The 9,645-nt window shown below is 37.8% G+C and overlaps 1 long non-coding RNA gene across 1 annotated transcript; it reads left to right on the forward strand.

Annotated features, from left to right (window-relative positions):
* The first annotated feature begins 1,089 nt into the window (after positions 1 to 1,089).
* LOC121668580 lies at positions 1,090 to 6,712 on the forward strand. Its single transcript, XR_006017468.1, has 3 exons — positions 1,090 to 1,231; positions 2,917 to 3,011; positions 4,061 to 6,712. It is a non-coding gene; the product is annotated as an uncharacterized LOC121668580 (long non-coding RNA).
* The last annotated feature ends 2,933 nt before the right edge of the window (positions 6,713 to 9,645 follow it).

Consider the following 9,645-nt stretch of genomic DNA (forward strand, 5'->3'; position numbering starts at 1 on the left):
TTGGGGTTATCTTCTTCCTTCAAGAGTGCCAGGCTGGAGCTGCAGTGGAGAGCCATGGCTGGAGAGCAGAAGAGGGGAGCAACAAGCTTTGGGCGGGTAGGAATGCAGAATAAACCCGCAGCAGCTCATGTGTCTCACAAGCATGGTCTTCCTCCCCAGCCATCAATAACAAGCAGTTTTAATCCCCAAACTTGACAACTTTTCTACAATTTCCTTAGCAGTGACTGTGGTTGCTGAGGACTGACACATCCATGCACAGACCACTCTTCCCAGACTTTAAATGGCTGTGAAAGGAACATGACTCTGAGTATGGCTTTCCATGCAATCAAAACCAGTATATTTTTGCAAGCAGGAGAATGAACATAGAGACTGAGTTTCTCTCTCACTCTACAGACTTTCGCTCTTGCATAGTGCAGTTTGAAACCATCACTGTTCTGGTGAGGAAAATGTGCAGTCAACTGAACATTAACTGTTTTGGACACTATTACTACAAAAATAAATAATCAACCGACTTCATCTCTGAATAGAAAAGTCTGCAGTGGGAAGACTGAGTGAATAACTGAGATGATTGCTGAGGGAGAGAGGGAAATAACAGTTTACAGTTCACAGGATCTTAATGGATAATCAATGTGGTAAATTAGGATGTGGCTGAAATTACAGATACAGTAATTAAAATTAGCCATGAATAATAGAACACAGCTCCTCTAGAATAGAAAAGAAAGTGCTGCTATACAGAAGCAGAATAATACTGTGTAAATGTACAGAAATTTTAATTTTTAAGAGAAGTTCAAATTGGCAGGAGATGTGTTAGTATCTCCACTGACACTTTTCACAAACTTATAATAGGTAGCTGTAAAATATTGTTGGAGAGGAATTTAATTTAATTGCATCTCCTCCTTATGAACAACACTTTTTGAAGCACATCTAAAGTCAGTGCTAAGGTGTCTCTAAATTACCATTCAGACAGAGTCTATTCACTTCAGCTGGCCACGGTTTGACTGCACTTCCCTCTTTGGTCTATTGCCCTCTTTTAAATTGCAGAAACTGTGTTATGAACAAAATAACCATAAGCTCTGTTGTTCCAGCACAGAGGCTTTTCCCAACCAACGCTGGAGCTGCTTTTTGCCTAACAGGAGAAAATTACAAACCCAGAGAAAGGAGAAGGATCATCTGTCCTATCAATTTCCCTGCATAACTCCTGCAAGTCACTTCTGACAATGCAATGCAGAATGTAAGTCATTCGTTTGCTCTGGCAGAATGATTCCCACATTTTCAAAATACCCAAGTATAATGTGATTATGCTGAGGGACTACACAACTAAAACTGACCAAAAAGCCCATATGTCATTAGATTTCTACTAAATATAAAGGTCCAGCTTCATCAGGCTCTATGAACTTGTGTGATTTCAAGGTGTGTGGACAGTATGACAGAAATCCTTTTTTGCCAAATCTGATCTTAAGTAGTTTCTCTGTGTTATCAGTGCTGACCACTCAAGCTTTAAAGGGTAACATTTTTCTACTAGAATTCCAAACATATACTTTGATATTTTCCCCTTTTAATTTTGTAACATCCAGTGGTGGAGGATACATGAGGCGCCTCTAATATTTTTTTAGCTGATGGGAATCTCAACAGATTTTGTCCTAGATGTGTGTATGTGCTTTAGGAGAAGATCATACAAAACACCAGTATAAGTAAGTTATTTATTATCAAGATAATACCAAGAAGATAGGAGCATACAGGTGTAATGGATTGGAAAACAGAAAAAAAATTAGCCATTACTTTGCAGAAGACCTTTTAGCACTGCACAGGATGTCCCATTCCAGTTTACACATGGCCATCCTTGTGGGCCTGGGACAGACATCAAACTCTCTCTAAGGGTCCCCGTGCAGGCTCACAAGTGCATGACCATGATGTGGCACTTGCTAAGACTTCTTATCAATCCTAAGACACACAGAAAACCCCATATTTAATCTTAAAAACTACTTGATCACAAAAAAGAGGCTTAAACACAGCTATATCTATAGTTTGTACATCCTCATCATTCTGCCTCCCAAACTGAATCCTCATAACTCCTCCTCAGAGGGCAGCCAGGGTGTTTTATCTCACCAAATTTTCTTCAGCCCAAGTGTAGGTAACACTCACAAAGGTTTAACTGTGGGTTGTAAAAGCCGGTGGGGATGGGCTCCACTAAACCGCAGGGAAGATTCAGTACTGAAAGATACGATGGAAAATTTGAGGTTTGCTATACAAACATGATTATGCCTGCGATATGCCTTTTTCTCTTTCTTTCTCTTGTACTACATGTATTCTGGAGAATCTTTGGATTCTGCAGCAGTTTGCTAATTATCTGTTATGTTATAAACAATCTTGTTTTGTTTTGTTGCGTGGTTTTTTTAATTGAGCTGTTTCTAATGATGCACAATTAATTACAACAGCTCTAAATTTTCAATTTAAAGTAGTTTAAATTATTTCCTAGGCTTTTCCCATAGGCAGAGACACTCTAGTAGTACAGTCCTGGTGAATCAGATTTAATAGGCATTTTGAAACAAACACAGCTGCAATTATGCCCAGAGAATTTCTGCCAACTTTTTAATAGTTTATTTTTATTGTAAAAGCATCTTTTAAATACCTTTGTTTCCCCTGGGATGGAAATGATTTTTTTAGAATATTTCATGCCAGATTTTGACTTAGTATGCTACCTAGTAATTTATTTCTTATTACCTAAAGGTCATGTTATCTTTCAAGAAAATATAGAACTAATACAAGGCAACACTCTGAAAATAGAGATATTTGTGTTTTCTGTGATACATCCCATAGTTATTATTTTTATGTTACTCCTGATAAAGTGCTATGAAACATTAAGGGAATCATAAAACCTAAGAACTCATTATTGCTCTGTCCTTATTTTATAAACAGGGAAAAGGGAGCACAGAAGTGGCCTGCCCATTGCAATAGGGAAACAAAATTAGAACTTTTGCTCCCATCTCTCAGATGACTCCTGAAAATACTTTGTGAGTAACAACCCATTTGTGAGACAATTGCCTTTGATTTTACTTCTGTAATAAGATTTGGACTTTTTCTTCCTTCATACTGTACAGAAAAAAGAGAAGATGCTTACATTTTATTCATCATGTTGATAAATGTTGTGTATCCAAATTTTGCACCATTTCTACGTTGCAGCTTGGAATCCAAATGAATGCTAAGCAGTGCCAGTCACCACATAGTACCTCTACCTGTATTTTCCATCAGACCACATTTTGCATGTTAGACTGGCCCTGAAAGCTTCAATTTGTACATCTGAAGTCCAGCCTCCAACAGGAGCAATTTTCTAGAGTACTTATGTCCTTATACAGATGCCAGGAAAAAGAAAGCAATAGACACAGTAGGAAATAAATTAGATAGGTAATTTATTTCTACTTGATTAACAAGAATTGCAGAAAAAAAAATAAAAACCTTGATGGAAAAAATGTGAACATATTCATAACCACACCTTGATCATAGAATATTATCTTACAGTAAAACTGCTACTTAGATGCTCTGAATGAGGCACCAAGTAAATACCTTTGAATTTGGTTGAATTTAATTTCATTTGGTTATCTTTTTCATAGATAAACCATGATCCACTGACACTCCGTTCTGACAATCACTAATTTTGTTAAATTTAGCTTTAGCAGTATGCTGAGCTGAGACTCCAGTCATACCTTTGATGGTGGCACCTCTCTGATTTGGTATGAGTCCAATGTGACATCACTGATTATTCGTATCACCATTTTCATTTTAGGTATATCTCTCTTTACCTTCATCTCACTTTTTCAGACTGTGCTGATTGTGGTTCCCCCAATCTCAGAAGCAGTATTACAGGAATATGAAAGGATAAAGAAGGGAAAAAAAAAAATTTCCCCAAGAAATCTGTTCCACAGGTCTTTTTGTGTCACTAGCAATTACTACTGCCAGTATTCACATCTCAAATACTTACATACTTCCTTATACTGAACTTAAACATGTGTGGAGTCAGGTCAGGTTTTAATATCTCCTTATCTTTGTGTTTAATTTGACCTAGGTATGATTTCCAGACTCTACTTTAAGCAAGCAGATACCTGGAGAATGACAGAGGACACCGAAGCAACAAAAATTATAAATGTCAAGTAAAAAACCTAAAGAAGATATGAGTGATTTTCCATGCAGGCCAAATAGGATGGCATTGGAAGTCCTAAATTTTAGAAACACACCTCTACTGTAAAATAGATATTGAAATAATTATAGAATAATCTGTATTATATGACATGTTAACACTTTTAAAGGTTGGGGTTTTTTTATTCTTGGTGGTGTGCATTCCTGTTGGATTGCTTCAGAAGTGCAAAATATATTTATTTAGCCAGAAAGACTCCTGATAATTGTTCAATGGCTCTTGCTGTGCTGGAGAGATTTTGAATTTTTATTGTTGCTCTGAATGCAAGGCACTTCTGATTCATTTAACATTGTTTGGACAGCTGTGAAGAGAAATAAAGTGGCACAACATTGTTTTCCTATGCTGCTTTTCAAGTGACATAATTGCTTCAAATATTGTCTGAGATACCCACTGAGACAATCAGGAGACTTAATTTTAAATGAAGCAATATGTATCCCAATACCGAAAGCCAAATTGTGCACTGCAAAGTGATGGAGGAAGTATTGGAATAGAGATCCCTGCTAAGCACTATGTTATGTACTTACTTGCCAGCCAGAGGTTACATATTTTGAGATAACTGCCAATTTTTATGTCAGATATACTAGACATTGCCTTAATTCTGTAAATTCCCTTTACAAATAACAGCAGAGATATTTGTGTGCCAATTGATTGCTCTTTCAATCTTTCATAGAAGATGCACTTGTTATCATGAACAACATGCAGTTATTCCTTCCGAGACACCATTTGTAGGTTGATTGCCTCCTTAATGTCATGAAGCAGTCTTTTGATTAAAGAAAGAAATGAGAAATTTTATGCTACTTCCTAATTTTACACTCTCAGTATAAATGTGTGTCTTAGGCTTACTCCTCTTTCAGAATAACTGCTAATTTCCCCAAACACAAGCTTCACCTCTGAGCTTGATCCCCCGGCCCACTTGTCCAGAGGCAGACCTTGTTTTTTCCTTTATCCAGGCTGGCCCACAAAATATCATGTCTGTCCTTCACAGCCTTCTTTCTCCCTCATACAAATGCTCTTGTCCCATTTGCCTCACAAAACCAAAACCAAAACCAAAACTGTGTGCTTGGACCAGACTGTAACAGGGTAGTTTGCCTCCTAGCATCGTGGCAGGAGCTGTTCAGTTCACAAAATCATCAGGTCCAAGGCAGAGGTTGGGATTCCTATGCCGAGGCAGGAGGAGGGGAGATGTGCTCGTGTTTCATGAGTTAGTTTGGGACCTGTGGCATGGCTTAAAGTGAGCTCTTGTAAGCTTTGTACTGGAATTAGCAGTGCCCTTGTAAACAAGGAAGTCTCCGACACTCTCAGAAGAAATTCACTAGCATAGATGCAAAGGCTTGCTGATGAAATACTGTAAAGCTGCTTTACATCTTGCATGTCCTTTACACTTGAGCTTGCCCTGTCACTTAAGGGTCCCCTAGCAAAGTTCAGAGCTTTCTGGGAAGAAAAAGGCTCAGGGCTCAGGAGGGAACTTTGTGATTTTCGTGGAAATAATGGGAGGAAACTAAACCAGAATCTACATCTTACCTTCTGGAGTTGTTATGCAGAGGAAAAAATCTTGAGGGGCATTTTTGATTATTTCTAATTTTCATGATTCTTGGCAGTTCTAAAACACAAACTAAAGGTTTTGTATTCACAGCATGGGATGGATGTATCCATTTTCCCTAATCTCCTGTCACCAAGCAGACAAAAGCAGATGCTTGGAAGAAGTAAAAAAGAAAAGGTCAAAAATATAATGATGTTTCCTTAGAATATTTTTCTGGCCCCAGGGACTCCTTGAGTCTGAGATGGTGTCTTTGTAATTAATAACCCTCATTTTTTTCTTTTGATTTTTTTTTTTTAGTCATCTTTTGAACTCGTGTAGATGCTTTGCATTTGAAAAAAACTGTATTTACCTGCGCAATGTGAAAAATCAATTTCTTTCATTTTCTCTGAGTCTGCCATCTGCTACTGCTGTTAACTTGTAGTTCTTGCTTTGCCAGAGACTGTGAGCAGCCATTCCCAAGGTACCTCTCTGTGCATTTTTTTTAATGTGGCACTTTTCCCTACTCCTCACTCCCAGCTAATGTCTACTTATTAAAGGTCCCATATTTTCAAAAATAGTTCCAGCTTTTGAATATTTTTAATATAATATTTTGAATAGTACAGTTTTGAATATGCCTGTCACACTGCTCGTGATCTTTCCCAGTTATATTCTGCATTTTCTGAGATTGGGGGATGATAACTGCCCACGACAGTTCAAGATGTGACTGAACCATGGATTTATGCAGCTGGGTAATGAGATTCTCTGCTTGTTTCAAAGGCTGTTCTGTCTTAAAACTGATTATCCAGTGTAGCCCTGCAGCTCCTGTGTGCATATTGTTTGGAGACCTGTAATTATGTGAGAGTCTCAGCTTGCATTTATGAATTGCATAAACAAGTTTCTGTTTTCTGTGACTAGAGAAAAATTCTGCAGGAAGTAAAATCTGTAACTTTGAAATCGGGACCTAAGAGAAAAGTAAAGGTGCATTATTTGGGAAGGGGGGATTATCTTTAAGCCTGATTTCATAATTTGAAGGTATATGTAATGTTTGCATGCATTTATTAGTATTTTGTGCCACTTACCATGCAGATTTGATGAGCTATCCATGTCCTCAGGCTAGCTCCATAGTTGGCATGGCCTCCACATTCTCCACACAGTCCATCTCTGACTGCAACCACACTGCTAAGAGATGTTCTTACACATGGGATCTCCCAAATCTGCCCAGAAACAGCTTGGGAGAGCAATGGTTGACCTGGGATGGCTCAGAAAGGTTCTAGGGCCTGCAGTCTTTAGGTTTTGGTGTCACAGCAGTATTTGGGAAAAAGATCAGGGACAATAATCTCTCCATGTGACTCCTCATTTTACTTCTGACAGTGACATGTGAGCAGCCAGAGTCCTTCCTGAGAGCAAAAACGTAGTCTTGCTGATTTTTAAAATAAATTTCTGCCTCTTGCCTGTATTCTGAGGATCATGTCTGTCTGTTCTAAATCATCAAAGTCAAGGTCAGATAACGATGCTAAACAACACCAGATGAAAGAGCTTTTATCACATATTGTAAACCTATAGAAGGAAATAAAATGAAGGTAGGGAAAACAGGTAACCAAGGGTTAGAAATAACTCTAGGGAGGGAGCTGTTTTTAAAGCAGGATCTTTGCCAATTAATGCCAGACAATTTAGTCTGAAATACTCTTGCCCAGATGCATCAGGACCCTACATGATACATATGAAATTAGAGTGCTAATATAGCAGGTACTTATTCTGCAGTCTTGTTCTTCTTCATAGAACTGTAATTAACTGTCTTTTTCAAGGAGTGATCTTACTATTTTTATTTTTACTGACCCTTGAATCCTATTGGAACAAATGTAATACATTTTTGGACTGCTGGTATCTCTTACTAGATGCTTAGAAAAATATGAATTAAAAGTAGATGTGCTGTTCTATAACTAACTGAATAAATAATGTAGCATGTGCAAATAAAATGTCAAGACTTTGATTAGCTGTATCCAGCTGCAGTTTCCATTAAGTCTTCTTGGGAATTAAATAGAAAGAGCTACAAGGAGGAATGTGTATACCTATGGACACACATGAACCTCCTTATTTGCACCTAGGTGGCTGAAAACTATGAAAACAAACTTAAATTCAGTCCTATCATTTCCATGGGAAAATACAGACCTCTATTATCTCCTACATTCACATATCTTCTTGTGATGTTGCATTTTGAAACAATCACCTTGAAGGGTAATGGCCATTTGTAAAAACATTAGCTCATTATTACCTGTAAGGCAGAGATTCTGAATTTCCAACGTAGTGACTGTAAGTTTAGAAGGCTGAACTCCTGGAAAATTGCAAGTCACACTTCCAGTAGTTTAGTTAGAAAAGTTGCCTCAAGCACAGTGATGATTTTCTGCGCAAATTGTTTTTGCAATTCCACTTTACGTTTCCATCTTCTACTGACTTCACAGACTCCGGGAGACTTTCTTCTTCAGATATTTGAAAAGCTTTGTACTTTTTATAGCCATTTAGTAAATTGTTTCTGGAAATCTTTTCTGGCATGTAACTGTGATTGTATACAATTTTATACAGAATTCATTACCTTTTATAATTATTTGTGCTTTTTGAAGGTGCTTTTTAACATGCAGTATCTTTTTTAACATTTGAGTTGGTTTCCTGCATGTGTTTGGTTTTTATGAAGTCCTTATTTCAAGAGTGTATATAAATTCTGAATCACCATTTAGGTCTCATTAAAGATCCTAATGGTTCTTTCAACAGTTTTTCTTCTCTTCACTATTGTCAATAATCTTCTTCTAAGATGTGCTCTTGTCTTTGTTCAGTTCCTGATTTTTAACAGATGTCCATGTCAGATTTTTTGGTTTCTGTCCTTCCTACAGAGACGGTCACTATGATAAAATGTGTCCTGTCTCCTGTTGCTGCATCTTGAACCAGATCCTGTGCAATGCCTGGAAGAATACCAAAGATATACTTCTCCTCCTGTAGACTTTCCGATTATCTTCTTCATTATAGCTCCATCATTGATGATGTCTAAAAAAGAAAAATTGTGTGGGTTATTTGTGGTTTTGGTTCTGGTTTGATTTGGGTTTTTTTCTGGCTTATCTTAGTATTTGCCTTCTGCTCTCAGAATCCCTCTTAATTCCCTTACCATTCTGTCCCATACTTGTCACTATTTTAGTTGTGTAATCAGTACTGTAGAAATTGTTCCTACTCAGGCAAAATACTTTTGAATAAAGATTCAGATTTCTACTGAATTCACCTTCCTTCACTTGCATTTTTCTTCAACATCACCCTCCTTCATTAGTACAGCCTGCCTTGGCAACCTGAGAGAGTTAGGCAGAATGACACTTAGGTATTCCCTTGATTATCTTCTCCAACAAGACTTTGAGGTAGCTGTTCTAGGAATACCATTTTTTAAAGACAAGTATTTCACTGCAACTCTGTCTTTGAAACAACATTTGTGAAGTTTCTCCTTAAGAGCAAAAACCAAAACAGCACACACTGGGAAAAACAATGGAAATGATAATTGGTTTAAATCAGATTTCTTCTAATGAGCCCTCTTCAGTGACCAACAAAAAATTCTGTTGTTGCTATTAAATTAGAGTTTAATTATAAGCAGGTTTTTCTGCCTGGAAAGTTAGACAGCATATAGAAAATTCCTAAAGATGAGGGGTTTACATGAGGGGTGGAGAGGGACTTTTCACAAGGGCATGTGGTGACAGGACAAGGGGGAATGGCCTTAAACTGAAGGAGGGCAGTGTTAGATTAGAATTAGGATGAAATTCTTGTAGGGTGGTGAGACACTGCAACAGGTTGTCCAGAGAGGCTGTAGACTCCCCATCCCCAAAGGTGTGGAAGAACAGGCTGGATGGGTCTCTGAGCAAACTGGTCTAGTGTAAGGTTCCCTGCTCATGGCAAAGGGGTTGGAATG

This window comes from Corvus kubaryi, unplaced genomic scaffold (assembly GCF_017639235.1).
Source record: "Corvus kubaryi isolate FWS band 111438036 unplaced genomic scaffold, C.kubaryi_AGA036_p1.0 37385, whole genome shotgun sequence".
NCBI classification, from domain to species: Eukaryota; Metazoa; Chordata; class Aves; order Passeriformes; family Corvidae; genus Corvus; species Corvus kubaryi.